General features: G+C 41.7%; 1 protein-coding gene across 5 annotated transcripts in view; it reads left to right on the forward strand.

Annotated features, from left to right (window-relative positions):
- The window catches only part of ldlrad3 (low density lipoprotein receptor class A domain containing 3), a 101,177-nt gene that overhangs the window by 11,208 nt on the left and 66,849 nt on the right, over nt 1-23,120 (forward strand). The window lies entirely within an intron of this gene.

Raw genomic sequence — 23,120 nt, forward strand, 5'->3', positions numbered from 1 at the left:
GTATCTTTTGTGCACCAACTGTGAGTACATGAGCATTTAGTGTCTTGTGATAAATATGCAAATTGTCTTAATAGCTTTGTAGGTGAACGCTGTTTTCAAAGCAAAGCGTTACCGCTAATGTATTCATTGACAGGATTAGATTAATCTTTAGGATTATGAAGACAGTTAATGGAACTCTTTTCTTCTTGTATTACACCTCACAGTAATTTAGGATTGCTCAGTAGGTCAAGAGTTCACAGCTGAAACTAAAACAAGAGAAATGCTGGCTCAGGAAACAAGCCTCACATTTATAATTGAGGTGCTACAGAGTGTGAAATTTACACACTCTATGTCTTACTAATAGAAATCTGCCAGATTCTAGATTTAAGAGTGAATATTATCGCCTTGGAGGTTTTTGAATGCCATTATGTGACATATTTCCGTAACTTGTGTTTGACTAGGCCTGACAGAGTGGGAGAAAGGGACAGCTAAACCTCAGGTACTCTGATATCTACTCTTATCTACGAGGAAAAGCACAAGGGAGCGATCTGACCGCAGTTCTTTTCGCACCAGATTGACATTTACTTGACAGTGCCAATTGAAGCCTCTTCACCTATTACTGCGTGCTCACTCACACGGACACACGTTTTGATTTAGAAAGCTCTCAGGTGAAATTCCAATCTAGAGACATAAAAGCTATTATGCAGTTGATGCTATTTCTCCAGGCGAGTGCGTAAATGAGCAAATAAGATCAATCTCAATTCGTCCGACCTGAAGTAATTGCTTATTTGTCACAATTAATTTCAGAGCCTTGACTCAAGACCCCATGATATTGATATTGAATGTCTTCATTATTACCTGCTCCTGAAATGAATCTGAATCTGAAGAATTAGTTTCTGTGTTGAATGGATGATTAAAAAGGTCAAGAAGGAGAGAGAAGTCATGCAGAAACTGGAAGTTTGAAGTATGCAGAGGAGCACTAACTCCACCTCTGTCACGTCACAAATATGGCTTAACCCCCTGAGCTGTCAGCACCTTGCTTTGGGTGTGCACACTTTATTCCCCACATTTGTCTTTCTTCTCTGCCAGTTATCATTCCTGTGAGCCAGTGCATGCTGCTGTGTTTGTGGAGGTATAAGGTGTAGAGTGTATGTGCAATATGTACAAAGGGTAATCCTCTCTTGGAAAGGAACCAGAGGAGGCGAGGCGCTCATCTTCACAGGAACTAATCACCCGATCCCGCCTGCTGTTTACAGGCAGTCTTGCCAGCCAAAATCAAATGCAAAGCCCATGTTAATTGCCTTAATGCTGCTTCCCTGTCAACCATGGCTTGGCAGCGGCCTTCAGCACCGGGCCACAAAATAAATTCTTTTTTTTTTAATTCATCAATGAATGCCAAAGACAAAAGGGAGTTCTGCTCCCCAGGAATGCAAAGTAGAATCAGTTTTTATTTACTCAAATTTAAAAGCAAGGAAAGCAGAACAGATCTATGGGAGGGCGAATGAAAGTGGAGGTTGTTATCATATGAAATGGGGGCAAAGCATGAAGTTCAGACCTATCTTAGGTCATTATAAGACCAGAACTATTAGTCTTACTAGGGTCTAGTGCAGGGGTGGCCAACCAGTCAGAGACCAAGAGCCACTTTTTTTTTTTTACTGTGTTACCGCAAAGGGCCACATCATACGCATGGGCACACATGAACATCACCCATCATTTCCTCCCTCTCTCTCTGTCACACACACACACACACACACACACACAAAATACACACATCTCTGCTCAGCCAGATTTATTGTAAATGTCACACACCAACATGATAATGACAGAAATGGACTCCTCCAGTACTAAAACCACAGGCCAGTCATTTTCAACAATGAACATTGTGTTCACTGTCTCACACACACAAACTCTCAGTTCAACCAAGTCCACAAACAAAAATATAATAATCTACAATAGCATTTACTTTTACAATGCATGTTGTTTAGTGGGACTTCTAGCATTCCTTGCCTTGAACAATCCTCTTCAAACCTGGCTTGTATTCCGTTGTTGCCACTCGAAGCAATTCTTTCACATGAGTGTCAGTCAGAACAGATCGATGCTTTGATTTCACATGTTTTAGGGTAGAAAACACAGACTCGCAGACGTATGTTGACCCAAACATTGACAGTATCTTAAGCACAGCCCGTTTGACATTGGGGTATTTTTCCATTGGCACACTTTTCCAGAACTCAATGGTCCCTTCCCTTAAAGCAGGTTTCAATTGGTCCTCCTCACAAAGATCGATCATCTCCAACTCAGCCGCAGCTTCATCTGTGACTAGCGGGACTTTCAAACAGCCGGTCTCTGCATTAAATGGGTCGACGAGGAACGTAATCTGTGGCCTTTTCAATTGTAGATCATGGAACCGGGTCACAAAGCTTTCGTGCAAGTTTTCAATCAGTGTTGCATATCTGGCTCTTTGCTTACTCAGGGCAGCGCTGGCGACTTGCCCGCTGGCTTTTAGCAGAGTGGGAAAATGCGTTAAATCTCCCTTTTGAATATGTGTCTTGAACAGCTTCAGTTTGTTGACAAACGCAAACACACTTTGCACCAGGTCAGCATTTTTAACTTACCCTGCAGGGTCAGGGTCAGTCTGTCCAAGTGACACAGCATGTCGACCAAAAAGGCCAGATCCATAATCCACTTGAGGTCCGAGAGCTCGGGATAGTCCTTGTCCTTCTCTTCCAGTTTCACGGCATTCAAAAGCTCAAAGAAGCGAGAGAGTACCTGGCCTTTTGACAGCCACCTCACAGTGCAGTGCAGCGGCAGGTCACCTGGAAGCCCTTGGTCCAGCTCAGCGATGAGATTCTTGAATTGCATGTGGTTAAGCGCATATGTGCGGATATAATTGACGATTTCCATCACAGGCTTCATGATGTTATCTAAATTCAATGATTTAGACACGAGTTGCTCCATGTGGATGATGCAGTGGAAATTCCAAAAGTCAGGAATAGTTTGGTCAGCTTTGCACAGCCCCACAAGCCCGTTCACAGATCCCATCATGGCTGGTGCTCCATCCGTGGCTATTGCAGTTAATTTCGTTATGGGCAGATTTTCTTTTTCTAATGCAGCCATCACGGTTTTCACATCTATGCCACGGGTTCTGTCTTTTAATGGCACAATATCCAGGAGTTCTTCTTTGATCACACAATCGTTTGACACAGACCGTGCAAATATTGCCAACTGAGGCTTGTCTTGTATAAAACAACTCTCATCCAATGCGACACTAAAATACTCACATGCTTGAAGGTCAGAGTGCAACTGTGATTCAATAGCCGTGTTAATGTCCGATATTCTGTGTTCAACAGTGTGGCGGGACAGTTGGACGTCTGATACCATGCGTTTTAATTTGCCGTTTTCAGGAGACAAGATCTCAACAACGTCACTGAGGCATTTTTTAACGAACTCCCCTTCATTGTATGACTTTTTAGCCCGTGCAATGTTCCAAGCCAGCTGATAGGATGCGAGCGTTATGGTCTCTGACCGCTTCGTAAATTTTTGGAAAAACTGTATCTGCTTTTCTGCCTGACTTTTCAAAGTGGCCAACTCGTGCTTGCGAAGTTCAGTCCCTTTTGGAAATTCGAGGTCGATGTTAGCATGGAGTGAGCTGAAGTGGCGCTGAAGCTTTGAAGCTTTGAAATGCGCTAATGACGTCTGACATATAAGGCAGAATGGCTTGCCATTGCGTTCAACAAAAAAAAAAAAAAACCTCTCCCACTCTGTTAAAAACGTCCTGTGTTCATCTTCATATTTTTCTTTTTGCTTTGCATTTTTTTCCTGCCATTTTAAGGGCGAACTTGCTCCTACTGGGAAAGTTTGCAGTATTTTCATCTCACACACATGCACATTTGATGAAAATACCGTATTGAACTCAAGCGATGCAAACGCGCACATTTTAAAACAACAACACAAAAAAAACCCCGTACCAAACACAAACTTTGATATGAACGTATCAGGCAAAGAGCCGCATACGGCTCGAGAGCGGCGGGTTGGCCACCCCTGGTCTAGTGTGTCAGAGATGGTAATTGAGCCTGTCTCTGTATAGCCTGCTCTAATGAGAAGCTGCAGGCCTTGGGGTGACTAATTTCTCCTATGCTCAGAACGATATGTCAGGCTGGCTGTCCTGTGTCTAATGACTCCAGATACTTAATGAAGGATCGGTGAGATTTCCAGAAACATGAATGAACCGTTTATATTAATGTACTTCATAGTGCACTTGGGAGACTTGCAAACTCAAAGGCTTTTGATGTCCTCAAAGTGCACTTTGCTTATAGATATATATCCAGACAGAGCAGAGGCAAATTAAAGCAAAAATCTTAAACCTTGACCTCAGCATAGCGTGGGGATCTGACTCAGCTTAGCTGTGGGGAACATTTTGCCGGCACTGTGTATTAAAGTATTATCAAGGAGCAGTAGGTTTCTAAGTTTTAAGGAATTATATAATAAGGTAAGTAGCATATCAAGGCTAGACAAAGCTATATTTGCTTGGCAAAGTATAGCATGTTCACCACTTCATCAGTTGGTGATCTGATCTCTCTGCAGCTAAATTCCCTAAGTGACAGTACCTCAGTGCCTCAGTAACCACATCCTCATGAATTCAGTTCAGTTCGATTTTAGTTTTATGGCACTAATCACAACAACAGTCTCCCCAAGGTGATTTATATTGTAAAGAAAAAGACCCTACAATAATAAAGAGAAAACTGCAAGAATCAACAATCCTGCAACAATCAAACTGGAGATGCTTTGACCTGTATGAGTTGTCTACACAGCCCTGGACAGAGTTGAACATGTCTTATACAGAAACCAGTGAAGGTAAACATCACATTTCACTGTCATGTGATTCTCATCTCCACCGTGTCCGCCATGGGTCAGGAGCTCTTATGTCCTGAAGGAGCAGCACAGCAGCTGATTATGATGGATTATGATAGATCCCTCCTTGACTGTCCTCTGCAGCTAGTCGCACATTCCCCGACTGCATTTTCACACCCTCACACACGTAAATGTTCACAATGGTGACACTTTGAAAGACACTCTGCAACAGAATGATCTTTTTACCCACTGGCGAGCATAGACCATACAGTAACACATTCTTTATAAAATCGCTGTATGAAAGTACAATGATAATGCAGTGCCACTGATCAGTAATACATAGTTCTGAACCTAATTAACTCGCCACAAACTCAGATGAAAGCTCACAAACCCACTGGGAAAAGGAGAAAAAAATCTAAAAGCAGACCCAGAGAAGGAGAGCCGCTTTCACAGCAGGCCATTTGTTTTGATTTTGTTTGGTGTCTTTACCGGTGCTGTGCAGAACACTTTGAGTAGTGCATCTCTGTCAGATCAGCCACCTCCTCCACCCACAACCACCACCCCTCGTTCCATTACCACAGATGGAGTTAGTGCAGCAGCCATGATGAGAAATGAGGTGGATGGCACTAATCGCCGGTGCAGACTGATGTACGTTCAGTCACCTGGTCAACAAGCCGCTAAAGAAAACAGATGTAGAGCAAAGGCCATCAGTGATGGCTAAAGTGGGAGAATGTCAGCGTAGATGGTGATATTGACCCAGGGGAGGCTGTAAGAGATTTCACGTCGCTGGATGCCGTGACTCTGCATACGATACTGAGCAGCAGGTGCACTGGCGTGTTACATGGAGAAAAGCAAATGGTTGCCTTTCATTACATGAGCTCTATGAAGCGTTTTCCTAATGTACTCTGAGAGTACTTTTTAGGCATTGCCATGACAACATAGAGGACTAGGGCTCTGCACTATGTAAGAGAATTACAGGTCTAAGTAAAACAAAGGGGAAGTGAAGCCAGAGCAAGTGGGCTCACCAGCAGAGGAGAATTAAGTGGCAGCCAGAAAAACAAGGCGGGGGTTGGTTGGGGGGGGGTGAAATTGCAGTAACGTGGTAGTGATTTAGTCACATCCACTTTTTATCACACAGGAAGGCTAAACGCTTATCAGAGAGCAATAGAAAGCAGGGCTGCATAGCATATCTTTTCAGCATCAACATTGCGATGTTCCCATGGGCAGCAGTAATCGCACTATGTCCCCTCAGTGAGGCCAATTTACTTAAGCATTTCATGCTATAACTGCTGTGACATTAAAAGACTCACATGGTTCTCATTTTCCATGACTAACCTAAAAAAGAAGTTGGCCTGATATAAAATTATTTACTTAGATTTAAGGATTCTTGGATATATCAAATTACTGTTCTTTATTTTTAGAACAATGGGTCTGCAATCTCACCGCAGAGGAGCAGGAGAGATGCTTAGAAAAGGGAAGATTTGGTTTCAAAAAGAAAAGCAATAAATTGGCGGGGTGAGTCAGTTTACTCAACCGGCGGCTGCTGAACCATGCTGTTCTATTAGACTCTGTTGTTTTATTATTATTCTTTAGGTGCACGCTGAGACATCTGAACCATATCACTTTTTCAGTTTTTGTCCAGTATACTGTGGCGTTAATAGAAAGTGAGATATCCCTAACCTGTTCGCTCATGGCCTTTACTGTAATTAACAGGTAGGGGAAAAGGGTCACCTGGAATTGAGCAGTGACCTTCTTCCTTATCACCAGTCATGTTTTTCTATGAACATTATTTCGTATGCGAGTCGCCGTTTTTGGAGGTAGCACACTGACTGAAGTCTTATTGGAGTGACCTTTAGTTACGGCATCAGATGCCGTTTTGTGAACTACACATACACCTTCTACTTTTTAAAATGTCGTCCTCATTTCACTTTATACTACCATTTGGCCGAGTGGATTTAACATTATACAGAGAAGACAGACATTGGAAATGGACTACAGTCAAGAGTCACCTGTACTATTTCCTTCATCATATCTGCATTGGGGGGGGAAAGTGTTTTCATTGTACTGCCCTGATGGTTTCCCCTCTTTGACCCTTCACTTGAGTCTAACGTCTATCCCACGTACCTTTATTTTTTCTCCCTCTCGCCTTTGTGTTTCTCTGTCACTCTCTTTGGCCCGTTACATTTGGCAGATATAGTCAATTCACACTCATTTTCAAGCCCTGAAGTGACTCCATGGCCTGGCTACACAATTAGGAGCTCATTACTTGCTAATACATAGACTAGAAGACAGACAAAGGCAGTCTGCTTTTTTGTTGTGCTCCTTGCTTCCATCATTTTATATCTCTTTCTCCCCAGGCACTTTTTCTTCTCACTTCTCTCATCTCACCCTCTGCTACAATACATCTTCTCCATGGTGTATAATGAGCTTGTGTGTGCTAAGAAGAATTAATAGTTCAATTTCCATCGCTTAAGCATTGTTTTTGTGAAATTGGATATACTCTCAGCCCTTACACCTAAGACATTTGAATCTCCAATTCTTATTTTCTGGTTTATTTGGCATCCAGCAAGCTTAAAGTCTGCTTACAGGAAAATCTGACATTTGTTTCTTAATGGATTATACACATACACACAAAAATGATTGCAGAAAACAAATGGGAAAGTGTTTAAATCTTCTAGAATTCTAATGTTAGATCCATCTTTTTTTTTCTTTCTTTTTTTTAAATCATAAATTTTGGTAGGTTAGAATGACATTATAATAATGTGAGCAAACATTCTTAGCTTTAGCCATCCTCTGGTATTCATATTTGAGTATCAGAGTACAATGTCATCAGCGCCAATGACTGATGACATTCATCAGACAAATGTTTTGTGTCTGCATCCTTAGGCTTCGACAGACACAGGCCTAGAGACTGGTTCATGGCCGTCTGGCAGCCACTGGCTGCTAGAGGGAAAAATGCGTATTCCCTCATGGGTTGGCTGCTGGTCGCATGAGGCTGACAGCAGTCGCTGTGATTGCTAAAGTCCCAGCCATACAAGCCTAGACATTGGTCAATGTCACAATCAGCCGCAGTCTGAGAGTCACAAAGGTGCTGTATGAAAAGCCTTTTTTCAGTTGCTTTTGGTTTCTAAATACCAACCAAAAGTTTGTGATGCACAACTTTTATTTTAAAGGCGAACATTCTCTTTGCACTTTTTCAATTGTTAATCATTCTCGGCAACTTTAAGAATGATTAGGAGAGCTGGATTTACTTTAAGATCCACATTACCTGCGTTTTTAATAGCTTTTATTGGCGTGAGCTGGGTTTCACAAATAGTGCTGTTACTGCTTAGCCAAACATCTCATTCCCGAGACTTTATCTTGTCCGCCCAGTGACGTTTAGTATGCTATCATCTTGTTTGGTATCAGCAATATATGCATACTAATTAGTGTAGGCTGCTTTTCCATGTATAGTTGGTAACTTTGTCCGAAGCAGCTGTTTCTTATATTTATCAATATAGCTGTGACAACAAATGACTATTTGGAGATCGTGATTTTATGGTAAAGTTATAATTATGCAACTTTGGCTTGTAGGTTTAAATAGAGTTCTAAACTGACCCCACCAAAGACACAGCTGCAAAGGGAGCTGAATACTCCTTATCTATAGCGGATGTTGTGATTTTCCCCTTAACCCATGCATTTGTGCTAATGTGAGTCATCAAATGTACCTGCAGAGAAAACTGCTCCTTTTTTCCCTCAGGTTTTGCAAACAAATTATTTATACATAATAATAATTTGAATTTGACTGGAATTTGAAACTCTTATAAATTTTGTTTCTGTAACTGTGAGCAATGTCGGCTTTTGTTTGAAGTTTCCATCTTTTCATGTTCAGAGCTCAGGGTCTACAAGTAAAAGCAAGCTGAGGAACAGAGAGAGCCTCACAGGTGTAACGTAAGGTCAGCTTTGTCAGATTTCCCTCTGTGGCACTGTCTGCATCATTTCTCACTATCTGGCTGGCTCTGCTGAAATGCCAATTTGCTCAGCGAGGGGTCTCGCAGCATAGCGCTGGATGAAGGATATGTCCTGTTTACCAGTGTGTTCTGCGACAGTTGACTGCATGATGAAAGAGACGCAGGGGAGTGTTGACATTTAGTTTTGTGCCACTGATGGCCAGTGTAGGGAAGCAGAATTAATGGAATAGATTTTGTGAGTTTGTTTGATGAAGAAATGCAAGCCTATAGGAAGACATTTGCCTAGCTGCCACTGTGTGTAGTTGTGCACGCTTTACTTGGAAATACGTGATACTTTTTTGTATTTTTTTTTTCCTGTGTGTCAGACAATACTGCTTTTTTTTTTTTTTTTGTCTGCATTTGAGCGACAAGCAGCCCTTCCTCGATTCCAACATCTAAATCTAGTTGTTTTTTTTTTTTCATTCTGCCCCCCATTCTTCCCTCCCTCCATCCTCTCTCTCCTAAATGCTGTGAAGGTAATCCCAAGGTGATGTTAATAGGCTGGGATACTGTTGAAATTGCCACTGTCATCTCTTAGAGGATTAGATGGACAATTGCTTCTATGAAGGCCAAGCCAAGCAGTTCAAAGAAAACTGCAACAAAACAACTTTTCTAAAAGTGCCTTATACTGCCAGCATGCAAGTAACCTCTAACATTACAGCTTTTGGGTTTTATGTGCTCAGTATTGAGCTTGCATAGGTATGCACTGATGTTCTGATCTCCTTTTTAATGTAACTACAGATGGACTCATAAACAGCGAAAATATATCAAAGCTTTGGGATTATAGGCTCATTGAGATCTTTGATCCTAGATTGATGGGGGACCATTGTGTGATTAACGGAGTTTTATTTAGCCAAGCCAGGGTAATTTTGCCTGTCACCATTGCAGTGATTCAAGTGCAATATAAAAAGGCCTGTTTGACATTGGATTTGTTGCTTTAATAGTATAAAACTATCATGCAGAACTAATGAAACACTGTTGTAAACATCTTGTCATAGCTGATGTATGTGGATGCAAGTTTGAAAGCCGTTTGGTCAGCGGTTCCCTTTATTGTTTCCTATGTAGAGACTTTGCCAGTCGGGTTATTGACTTTTTAGTCTAAAAATCTTAATAGGACTTCTTAATAGCACCTGTGTTGAAATCATTCTAGAGATATATTAATAGATGACTGAAGGGGAATTGACAGCAATTTCCAAATTAAACTGGGCTTGTGTTTTCATTTTTATGGATCAATGTCAATCACTTTTTCATGTACCTATTATTGTGGGGTAAAGTGTTCAAAGAAAAAAAGACAAAATAAGTTGCACAAAAATGCCAGATGTAGTAAAAATTATACAAATTATAACTCGTATATTCAAAATGATATTTTATTTTTTTTAATTTGTTAGAGTTAAATAAGCACTTGCAGTTTCCAAACAAATAGTTTGCTAGCAATTATTTTATGGTTCAGACTTTACAGGCTTAAAAAGCATGAAAAACAAATAAGCACTTTTGGCCCATATTGACATAATTGCATCACATATTTGCTGTAAATGTGTTGAATGATGCATGGTGCAAATCCTCCATCCCAAAGGTGTTCTGCTGAATTGAGATCTGATGACTGTGGGCCCCATTTGAGCACAGTGAACTCATTGTCATGTTCAAAAAGCAGTCTGAGATGATCTGAGCTTGGTGACATGGCACATTATCCTGCTGGAAGTAGTCATCAGAAGATGGGCACACTGTCAGCAACAAGACTTAGATAGCCTGTGGCATTTATACGATGCTCAACTGGGACTAAGTGTGCCAAGAAAATATTCCCTACACCATTACGGTGCCACCAACTCCAGTCTGAATTGTTGATACCAAAGCAGGCTATATCTACGCTTCTGAATGTTCTGAATATCTGAATGACCCGACAACTTTTTGTCCAATTTTAATGAACCCGTGTGAATTGTAATTACACTTCAAGGTTTTGACATGTTGTGTGTTCAGACGTGCTCTTCTGCATATCTTGTACCTTGATTGTAATGTCTGGTTATTTGAGATAATCTGCTATCTACCCGTTGTCCTCACACTTCTGGCATCAACAAGGCATTTTCACTCAGAGAGCTGAATATTTCTTTTGTTTTTCAGATTGTTCACGGTGAAGTCTAGAGATTCCTGAGTGAGAAAATCCCCCGTAGATCAGCAGGTTCTGAAATACTCAGACTAGCAATCTGGCACCAACAGTCACGCTACGGTCTGATTTAAATGACCATTCTTCCCCATTTTGATGCTCAGTTTGAACTTCAGCCTACAGGTGAACCTAAAAAAGAGGGGGAAAAAAACATGAAATCAGAAGACGTGTCCAAATATTTAACTGGTAGTGTAGATGTCGTCAAAAGTCACACAATGAGTTCTACTGTAAGCATAAAATATGTACATGCATGTAAACTAATCACAGTTTCTGTCTGGCCTTAGTTTGTCTCTTTAAGCTGCTAATTTTCCACGTCTATTCTCTCCTTGTGTGTCTGCCTCACTCCACTCACTCCGGTGCTATTTCAGCCCACAGATGCACTATCAATAATTCAGCCCCTTTAACAAGGCTCAGGCTTTTAAGAGGGTTTGTCAAAGCCCCTCCTTTCTAGATGCCTGCTAGTCACTGGGTGGTCATGTCCTGGTGGAAAAGTCCTTGATTTTGTACTGAAACCAGAAATAAAATTGTTGCTAACAGACATTGTATATCTTTATTTATATTGTTATTGAGTTTGTTTCCTCTCAAGCTTGAAAAAGCTAGAGCACACTTACTACTGGCGGGCCAAGAAGTCAGCGTCTTGCCAGGGATGTAAAGCCTAAGCTGTAGACAGAGTAAAATGGCAGCCAAAGCAAGAAGACAGGCAGGGTCACAAAAAGTTCATATTTCACTTTAATACTTGTTTACATTTTTATGCACCAAACAGAAGGCTGGCGAGGCATTGCAACATCTTTTGGGGCAAAACCCATGTGGGTAAAGACTGCTTAATTCTGTGTGGAGCATGTGTGTTTGGATTAGTTTCAAGGAGGTCTGCAGGAAACGGAGGCTGTTGGTTTTCTAAGTAATGCGTACTGAAATTACAGCTATCCCTCAATGTCTGTGATAATGTCATAAGCTACAGACAACGTACATTTATGCGGGCATATTGAATGACACAAGCCCATAGATTCATTGAAGAAAAGCAAAAATAATATGTGCACTTTGAGAGAATGATTGATTTGTAGCATTGCCATATTACTCTTGTATATAGAAAAGCATTACTTTAGAAATGCAATTTGGCTTTTCAGTTTTCCTGCTGGTCTGACGGGCTATAAATCTGCAGCACTTATTTACCAGATTGGTTGTAATTAGTTTATACAACAAGTCACATATTCAGTTTTTATTGCCTCTTTTGAATTTTGAATCAATGATTATTTAAATTATTGTCTTGTATCAATAACGAGGAGTTGGTTTGCACATCTAAAGGTTGGTATTAAGCAATACTCCTTTGTTTTGTGAGTTTCCTTGAATTCTGGCATCCTTATTTCATTAAAAAGCAAATGTTAAGTCCTCCAAACAACTGGTGACTAATCTTCCCTCATCCTAGAGTAAGAGGACAAGCTTGTGGTCTATTGTTTGCTTCTCTTCAGATGCACACAGGGGGATTTGCTGATTGCCCACCCACAGAGAGCTGACCGGTGCTGTGGAAAATCCAGCCGAGAATTAATCACTCTCCCCTTGTGAGAGTTGTTGCTCAGGAGTTTCTTGATTGGGTTTGACGGTGCAAATTTTTTGAGATGTCCTTTAACACCCAAATTCAAGCTTGGTTACCTAGTGTTAAGCCTTTTTTTGTTTGTTTGATGGTTTGTTTGTTTTTAATCTTATTTTTAGACTAAAGATGAAAAAAGGAGCCCCTCGGCATCATATATGCAAAATACTCTGCAGTGAAGAGGCTTTATGTGCGATATGTTTTTCTCCCCGACACAAACATGCTCGATAATTTAACGGAAAGAATTAGAAGTACGTCTACTACTACTTGTTTCTCATCAAAAATTCCAAGCTCCATGAATAAGCAAATGTAGAGATGCCTCTAGGTGCGGCGGTGAGCCGTGTCACACCCACCAGTGAAACGTTGCTGGTCTCATTACACTTCGATCAGAACACAGCCACTACAGCCACTCAAACCACACAATTTATGTCAGAGTAAGAATAAGTTTAGCAGCTTTTTCTAAGCGTGTGTTTTTGTTTTATGATTGTTTAGCATTGCTTTCAGCAGGATGCGTGGGATAAGAAAGTCCTGTTTTTATTAAAGTCTCTTTCCTCAGGATGTTGAAATATGTGTAGTTAAATTTCACGTCTTTAGTTATGCGGATAAATGGGTGTGCGTGCGGCTCAGAAATGACACTGCTGCTTGGTGAATATTTTAAATGTCATGTGAAATGTGGAAATCAGACACAAGTGACGGGGGAGGATTCTTAAACATTGTTTTTCTCTCTTCAGCAGCAACCTGCTGCTTTTGTTTAACTTTCTTGCTCAGTATTCCTCCTTCGTTCTATGTATATATCTCTCTGGCTGTGTGTCTATGCGCGGCATCCTCGATAGAGATAAAATGAGTAGATCACATGAATTTAAATGACATTCCCATTACTCTGTGTTCTCTGTGCTGTGCGAAGAGGAACCTACAGAACGGGTAAATAACACTGTGTCATCAGTTCCTCCTAGAAAGTCTTTGGCACTACACACAAAGGCCAGTTATCTATTCATCACCTGTACTGTTGCACTTTATAGTTTGGACAAAGTGATATGGAAAAACTTTGAGAAGAAGACAAAACAATGCATTGGAAGTTTTAATTAAGACCATATGTGTGCATGTGAATGTGGAAGAAATCAATTCCAAACTGCACCACAAAGTAATAAATGCTGACATATTTGTTAATTAGCATTGTTACCCTCCTGTTGCATCAGCACACCAATATTGTATTCTTGAATAGTTATGCTTAAGTATTTCTTGTTGTACATAGACTTAGAAGTCGGTATCTGATAAAAGTTTAACAAATTTTTACAAAGTTTCGGATTAAAGCTGATGAAAGTACATGTAATATTGAGAATCAATATCGCAGTGTATGCAATAAGATGAAACAAACACTTGAGGACTGCCCTAATATTATTCTTATTTAAAGCACTGTCTTTCAGTCACAAGGATATAGATATCCACTGGTATATTAAGTTAAACCTTATGAATAAGAATGTTAAGCAGTTCAGACTAACTTCTCCAATACACAAACAAAGTGATGATGATCAGATGAGAAGTCATTATGTCTCTCTTACCCTCCAATAAAAACCCTCAAATTTTAGATTTGATTAGAAATGATAACTGAGAATGCCTCAAAGCTCTGTCTCATTCTCATTTTGTCACTTTTAATATAATTAGGATCTGTGTTACACAGGCTACCTCCACATGCACGGGTCTTTTTTAAAATTATAACCCTTTACTTATAGAAAGAATAGACAACCAAACCTTTAAAAGATAACATAGTGCACATTAGTGTTCAATGTAGCATTGTTACATTAGGAATCTGACCACATGTGTCCTTTTCAATTAATTTTTTTCTTAATTTTAAGAGTTTTCATAGAATTTTCAATAATTACTAAACCAGTTTGCATGCAGTGACTGTTTTGTTCGAAATTTCACTTTGCTTAACAGAGTAAATCCGCAATTTCCTTAAAACTTATCTGGCTATAGCATTAGTCATGTCTCTAACCTTTGGACTTTGTAGTAAAGCTGCAGGTACCAGAGTTTCTGCTTCCCCAGCTGTGTCAATAAAAATGACTGAAAGTCTATGTTTTCCTATAAAAGTTCTCTGTGTAATGTACAGGGCAAAACATGTTGGTCAAGCAGTAATAGGGTTTTGTCATACTTTAAGTGTTGCTGGAGTTTTAACCTCTTTACACATTTGGCTTGCTGTCATAGCGTCATCTTGTACTCTGCATCTGTTTTTCCTTGACTTGCCAATCCTTGAAGTAAAAGAAAGCAGAGAAGATTGAATACCCAACAAAGCGATTCTAGCATCAGCCATCTGGTTTTGTTTACCAGCAGACAAAGAAGCAGCAACATTAACACCTGCATTAGTAGCGGCAACAATTCTAGCAGTGTGCTGCAGATTGGACTTTTCGTGTAATCTGAGTGTTTCAAATGCTTTAGCCCAGCTTGAAAATCCATCTTTAACAAAAGCTTTCAGAGACTCTTGATTGTTACTTGTAGCAGAGACCTCACAAAACCTCAGAGCTGTAGGCTATGCAAAGAAATTCCATTTTGTAACCAGCCTGATAATCCTTCCTTTTCTGCATTCATCCTCACTTCTGTTGTCTGTGTCTTTAGTGTTAACTGACTGGACACTGCTGGAGGCACCGGTGGAACTGGTAGATATAGAAGCATCACTTTACTTTGGGTTTTTAAATTGGTCTGTTTTGTTAGCATTAAGTCCCCTCTTAAAGGCTAATGTACATGCAGTGAGTGTCGCGGCAGAAGCATAGGCTCACCAATCTGCCTGGAGTGCCAGTCTGATTGGAGGACAGGACAGACAGCGAAATAACCAGTCACGCGTAGTTCCTTAAATTGATCCAATCTACCACCACCCCATGACGAATAAATTTAACCTTGAGCTGTGCTGGCAAACTTGTGCGCTCAGAATTCTCCGAAGGTACTCGAGCACCTGAGCACTGTTGGAATTGACTGCTCTTACATAAGACAACGTTGTAAAGAGGGTAATGGCCAGTATAGTTTCTAGTCTGGCTGCCCTGAGTTTAACTTCATGTATAAAACAGAAAACTCAACATAAGCTTAACCACTTGGCTAATGACCACTGGTGAACAGGATGGCAGGGATAAAAGCTAGCATTTCTTTTTAGCTAAGCATTGCTCTCCTGGCAAACTTGAGCTTCCTCGTGCATCTTTTGCAGAATCTTCCTACCAGGTGACACGTTGGACGCCTGGCCACACAGCTGCAGAATTTCTATGCTGTAAAACTGATTTAGGAACTTAGTGAGTCAGTATTATAAAAAAAAATATGTTGTAAGTCATGATGAAAATGCAAGTCTGCCAAGCAAAACAGCAACCCCTTTCTCCTGCACCATTTTTATGCGCACTTAAGGACAAAGTTATATTTAGTTCTTTGATCCGGTGATGCCCGTTTAAGATGTGTGTACAGAGGAATGTATGTGTGCATCAGTGATGTGTATCACAAGAATCTGGAGCTAGAAATAATTGTCCTGACCTCTTACATTCCTTTTTTGTTTCTCTGAAGCTGTTAGACTAGTTTTCCCCTGTGAGAAAGTTGTTTTTCTTGAGTGTGCTACACATTAAAAGCTATAACAAAAGAGATGCGCTGCCTATTAAGTAAACAAGCTACACCATAGAATCAGCATAAACAGGATAAACTGCTAATGATGAGTGTAATTTGATAGTATGTTCAAATGCATTTGGTTTATTGAAAAGGTAGTACATGCTTACAGCTTCTTTAAAACTTTTTTGTCCTAAATATTATATGTGGTTTATGGTATTTATTTTCATGAATTTCTTTACTTTAGCAGCTGTGTCAGGAACAGAGTTATTACATTGGCTCAATGATTTTACTGCAATTACTTTGGAACTCAAAGTTAAGTGTCTGAGCACCTGTCACTTTGAGTGTGCAGTGTGTTTAATGAGGAATTAATTGTCAGATAACCCCAATATTTCTGTGCACAATAAGTTCTATTAAACGATGTATCAAAAGGCTTAGTGAAGTGGGTGTACATATCATCTATAGACAGAAAAAGGTATTAAAAGCACAAGAAAAATACATTTCATTAAATTCAAGGGTAACTAATCTATAGATTGAAAGGCTCTTGGTTATTTTAAGTACATCAGCGCTAGGCAGGTTTTATTTGCCTTGTAGGAGTTCTGCTTGGTAACTTTTGATTTTAGCACTTTTTAAAAGTCTGATTGCATTTGAAGTCTGCTTTTGTGTTCTTCAGGTAATCACCCTTAGTTACTGAGTAACTGAGTGCGCACAGCGTGGATGACTTAATGTGAACATTTTGTGACTTTTTCTCACCATGTGTTCTTTTCACATTAAAATGACATTAACTTTAAATCAGACGCGGTCCTTGCTCAGTTTGCCATTCGGTGATATTATCAATAGCTCATTTAGCCCTTGTTGCCAACTGACACTGCAAATAAAGTAACTACACAGCAGGTTATGAAGTCAGCGACTCGTCCCGGGAACAAATGGATTCACACAGTAGATTCATCCTTAGAGGCAAAACCAAAAAAGGCAAAGCAGCAGCTTAGAGATACTGTGGCTACATTGTAGCTGGTTTCATATTATTCCGGCTTGCTGTCTATTTTCATGCATGGTTGCTCTTTTCTCCATCTCTCACCATTATTGCTTTGCTTGCTCTGCTGCTCTGTGCTTATGCTACCCTTCCTGTGTGTGTGTCTGTCTGTCCATAGGGTGCCTTTAATTGATGCAGACCAGGTTCTTTACACTTGCACTTATTTATACTGGATGCTTCAGTGAGCCAAAGTAACAGGATGGAGAATCTCTTCTTTTCTCTGGGAAGATCTGTCTCCCTTTGCCACATACAGACACACACACAATGAAAGAGACAGCCAAATCACCCCCTGCTGCGTCTGAGAGCCCCCTACTTGTAGTTAGCCCATTTAGAGCGGTGTGTAATTGAAAAATAAGTTTCTTTTCTTGAACCTGAAAGGCTAGTTTTCATTCCGAGCTGGGCTATATTGATTCACTCCTCCCTTATCATCCAGCAGAAGCAGCCCTTGCTGCCCATGTTTGTATTGACATTATCTGTCTGTAATGTAACTTGGCATGCTCCTTTACAGCTTCAGACACAATTTCACATAATTCGCTGGAGATAGTTTTAGCAGCATGGTGTTGGTAGTGTGGACAAAAAGATTATGTTCAGGGGTGGTTGATGCGGATTTATTTCTGAGGACATTTTTTTTTGTCCGGAAAGCTCAAAAACTCTCCTCCATAACCATTTTATTGTGATGTTTCTCCCATAGTACTATTTCTTACTGCTACTCAAGCTTACAAAGTCGGGCCAATCAATTCTCGGGTGCTGTTTCAATCTGAGGCTCAACCTTTTATTCAGGGCTAATCAATGCAGGGCAGATATCTAAGGCTGCTGGGGAAGATGGGGGTTAGAGAAGTAACAGCCAAGCCAATAGTCACCTCAGCTACAGATTTATATCACTGACCTTTTATGTGCAGAGCACAGAGAACAGAATTTGCTTAGGGTGGATATTACTGGGAACCCAAGGACAGAAAATGATGTTACTGGTTACCTCCCTGCTTCTTTTTTTTTTTATTACCCCTGTACTCTTTCCTTTCATAATTGCTCCATATGACTCACATCCAGTCATATCTTGATCTCCCCCTTTCATTTCTTTCCTTTCATCTTTTTTGAAACAGAATTTTTAGAAAAACTTATGTGCTACATGCTCCTATATAGTGTTGGTTTAATCCTTATTGCATCTTGTTGTGTGTTACTCTGCTTTACACAGTACTTTCCTGTCTACCCTTGTGGAGTATTGCAGTAACATATCTCTGTTGTACAACCCAGAGTCTATACACACACCCAGAAGAGTCTTATAGGTGAAGGGAGGTCATCTGTATGCTTTAAGGTTTAATACGTTTTCAATAGCTACTGTCAAGAGTAATATATATTTTTTATTACCAAATTAGCTGTTCATTGTCGAGGCAGCATACTGACATTTGGTTGGAAAATATTCATAAGGCCTGGAAGACAGAGGCAGATGTGGGTGGTTGGACCTGTCTTTGCATATTCAGAGAACTAAGGCACCCTAAGCAGTTCTCTGAAAAGTCTCATGACTGCCATTTCCAGAATCATTATGCATGAAGTATACCCATGGAACATCTTGGAATGAAAGTTGGAAGCTTTCCATGTGCACTCATATGATTTTTTTTCTTTAAATGGGTAACAGTGGTCCTAAATATTAAAGTCCTAACCTATTAAGAAATTTTGTGGTTACATATTTCCCAGATCTTTCCAATTTGATTCCAATATTTGCAATTCTTAATCTTCTTTGCATGTGGGATCACTTTGATTTATTTTCTCACTTGTGGCATTTCTCAAGGTCAGACACAACCCAGAAATGTCTGTTTGGGTTAAAAAAAAAAAAAACAAAGGTAGTTATTTTTTAAAATGAGTTTCTTTTATTCGCTAAAGATCCTAGAGTCAACATTAATAGCATTTCCCAACTTTCCAAACCCAGATTTATAAATCCAACTGATGAAAGCTACATCATTTGGATCCATGTTCAACATCTTCTCGTCTTTGTGGAAACACAAATTTCTTTGTGGTTTACTGCAAACTGTGAACGACCTGGATATTTTTAAACTGTTAACAGTTTTACGATTGAGTTTTAAATTGCTCGGGTTTCTCCTTGCTCACTTAAATTCAGCTTAATTCAGAGAAATTATTCTCTTAATAACAAGATCTACCATTTTTTTAGATTTTAGTTTCTATAATGCACGGAACAATAAGCTGATGTAATTTTATAATAGCCAATAAATGAACATTTTAAAAAGTATAGAAGAAATGGGGGAAAGAGCCTTCAACCATGTAATGAGTGTTGACATTACATAGTTTGTCCTCCAAAAGGCACTTTGAAACTTCCCTGTTGGCAACACCACAAACACAACAACCAGCTGATCTGAGCCAAGTCAGACAGGGTGTAAAAGAGTAATCCATGACTTGCTGCAACAATAAAACAAGATTCATTTTAAGCTGCATTTTTATATTACCTTAAGGGCTCATAAATAGCTATGCATAAATGTTAGAGCAATCTCTTTATCATCCACTATATCGGTTCTTTAATATCACAAAATCCTCGGTATCGGAGTTAAAAATCCTGTATCGGCCAGCGTCTAGTAATTACACCTTTTGTATATAATCTTGCAAAAAATCATCCATCATATTGCATATCACTTACTTAACATGAAACAATGTGGAAGCTTACTTGAGAAATAACTTGAGTATTATTCAGAACCGCTGGGAAATTAAGCTTGTGTTTATGCTGGGAGTTCATTTTCATGTCAAATTATAATTGAGGTAAGAGAGGTGCAATCAATATAACTGCAACAGAAGCTGAGCTGAACAAATAGAGAGAGGAAGATTTCACCCAGATTGAGCCACTGAAACTTTGTGAAAGTAGCACAAACTAAAAATGTACATGCTAATTAAAAAAAAAAAATTAAAAAAAAGGGGGGGAGTTTCCAGCTGATGTCTCTACGCTCTATGATTTAACAGTTTAAATGGGGCCTTAGTAGACACAGGGTTGCTGAAGGGTGAGAAAAGATGGGATGCAGACGGTGGGTGTGCAGAGGAAAGGATGGTGTAGTCAATATTTACTCAGAGTAATTGGTCTACACTTCCAGGTTCATCCCTGCCTTATCTCCTCCTGTTCTCCCTCGCACACTCACTGTGTGACCACAGTTACACACACATACACAGGGGATTGTGCACAATGCCCTGAGCAGTCCACAAAATAATGGTTAAAAGCATAAGGGATAAATGCTCGACACAGTTGCTTCCAATAAAACTGCCCAGGTCACCTTGGGAGTGTTGCAGAAACCCCAGAGTACCATAGTGAATTATTATTGCATAGTGAATTGTTATTATTTCGTTTCTCTTGTAGTGCCATCTGTAATGACCTGTATAGCTACACTTTCTGCGGTAATGAGGTGGGTTTTTGTTCATTACCTCAGTGGCGAACAAGTATTGAGGCTTATTACTGAATTGACAGAATGACAGGGGCATTGGGATAAGAGGCTTGCCAAAAGATGGATTCATCACAAGCTTGTTGCAAGAAGTACTGCAAAAGGTTTGCTACTGGCAGTGTTACACTCGTGGGAAAAGACGAGCTGTCCATCAACTGTTTCTTCTTCTTTCTTTTTTTCACTCTTATTGGTCACTCCTCAAACACACCCACGCAGACACACATACACATATATGAGAGACAGTCCTTTTCCTGTCCTCTTGTGCTCCCAAAGCAGCTTTCCAATTAACCCAGTGTATCTCCGTCAGCTCTTTGAAGTCATTTTATATGGTTCTCGCCTACACTTGTTCTGTGGGGCTCTGAATGGACATTTCTGGGTTGTCAACAATGTGTTGCCCTAATCACGCTTCTTTGTGCGGTGTTTGGTCTGTGAATACTCACAGCTCTGTAACAGGTTCGTATTTAATTGTCTCCCCAGTGTCGCCAAATCCTCATAGGGAATTGTTTGCGTTCTTTTCTGTCATATTGAAAGACATTTACTGAACAGTATAAAACCTCCGAGATGACCGTTGTTGTGATTTGGCACTATATTTAAAAAGTCTGATGAAAAATAAGCTTCTGAAGCAGAGGTTAGTGTACTGGAACAAGCTTGAATGGCCTTCCATCACCTTCAATTACAATACATAATTACTTCAAGCAAGTTCATTTTCATGTGCTGCAGGCTGGCGTTCCCTGCAGCTGGTGCCACGATGAAGATAACAATGCAGAAAGTAATACCGCCCCACAGTCCCTGATGCACACTATGCACATTCTTTTTTCTGTCTCATTCCTGTCATGCTGCAGATGCCAAAAAAGCTGCAGTCACAGCACTTCAGGATCAGCTAAAGTTACTTTTTTCAAAGTAGAAAGTAATTTCAAATGGCAGCCGCGCCACTGTTCCAGTAAGAGCTGAGGAGAGTCCCAGATGAGGGCTCGCCCAGCAGCCGCGGAGCAGAAGTCAGGGGGAGTTGCAGTGACGCGCCCGTGAGCTCCGCCGGCCCCCAGCTGTGCCTGAGTGACCGAGCCGGGGCACCCCACCTCCAAAGGGGCCCGAGCGAGCCCCAGGCCCCGACAAGCGGCCGCCAAAGGAGTGAGCCGTTGTGTAGCCGGACGCCCACCCCCAGACACAAAGAACCACCAACACACCGACACCTGAGGGAGTCCGCCACCGGCAGGGGAAGTGGTGGTGGGTACTCTACAAACCGGGTCTAGGTACCCTTGCCCCTGGAGGGGGGAATTGCACCCAGACCCAGGTGGTGTTACCCTTTTCCCTGCGGTGGGGAGAGGCAGACCACCCCGACTCCGCAGCAGCAGGGAGGCCCCACACCCCAGACCGCAGTCGGACGGCCAACTCCTCCTACTAGCCCTCCCGCTCCAGCAGGCCGCAGAGAATGGGGGTGGGAGAAGACTCCAAACCTCCCTCCACCCGCTCATTGTAGTGTTGATGCATATGTGTTCTAAGGTGCAATTAAAACCCAGGAGGGCATGGAGCTACCTGCCAAGGAGCAGCAGGTAAGCGCATAGTCCCTCCTGCTAGCCCTCAATGACTAAGTGTATTTAAAATTGAGAGGTGGGCAACGACGTCAGGGGTGAGGTATACACCCTGATGGTAATTTGGACTCCGTGATTGTGCCCACCCCCAAGATCCTATATGTATGTGTAATGAGAGTGTGAATAATGTGAATGTCTAAGTTGTGGGATAAAATTGAGGCAGAGGCAGCCAGAAGGGGACAGGGGGTAGCCTCCTCTGCACCCTGGTGACATACCCCCACTCCAAGGCCCTGCATGTGTGGGTGGTTGTGGAGGAGCGGGAAGAGGGAGGCAGCTGGAGATGGGGAGGGAAGGAAGGGAGGGGCAGGTAACCCCTCCCTGGGGCCAGCTCCCCCGCTGACCCCAGTAGGCACTCCCACCCTCCGCGATCCGCCAGGGAAGGGGGGCCCAGGCCCATCAGCCCGGGGCCCAGTGCAGTAGCGCCCTCCGGCTCCACAGAGCCCTGGACAGTCCACCCAACCCCACCACAGAGAAAACTGCACCCACCCCACCATCCACACATCTTCCAGACTACATAAGACGGTAAACGCCCAGGCTGAGATCTTCCTCCACCTCTCCTGTATCTCCCCCTCCTGCAGAGAGTTCTTGAAGAGAAGAAAGCTCCTGCAAGATGTGACCATCCCCCCCACCAGTTGAAGAGCCCCCCAGGCGGCTCGACGCACCGGCGGCACCCTGCTCCAGGGCCGGGCCCCCATGCACCCACCCGCCCACAACCCCGGCAACACACCAACCAGGACCCAAGCCCCCGAGGCCCGGCCCGGGCCCCAGCCCAGAGACGGAGCGCCCCCAGAACCTCACGCCCATCCCGGACCCACCCAGGGGCAGCCAGGTTGCCAGGTCAGTAACCCACGCCCGTCAGCACAGACCCTCCCCTAGCCCCGCTGCACGCAGCCGCGAGGAAACAGTCACCTGAGAGCCAACAGAGCCCCCAACCGGAC

Source organism: Rhamphochromis sp. 'chilingali' (genome assembly GCF_963969265.1).
Source record: "Rhamphochromis sp. 'chilingali' genome assembly, chromosome: 2".
In the NCBI taxonomy this organism is placed as follows: domain Eukaryota; kingdom Metazoa; phylum Chordata; class Actinopteri; order Cichliformes; family Cichlidae; genus Rhamphochromis; species Rhamphochromis sp. 'chilingali'.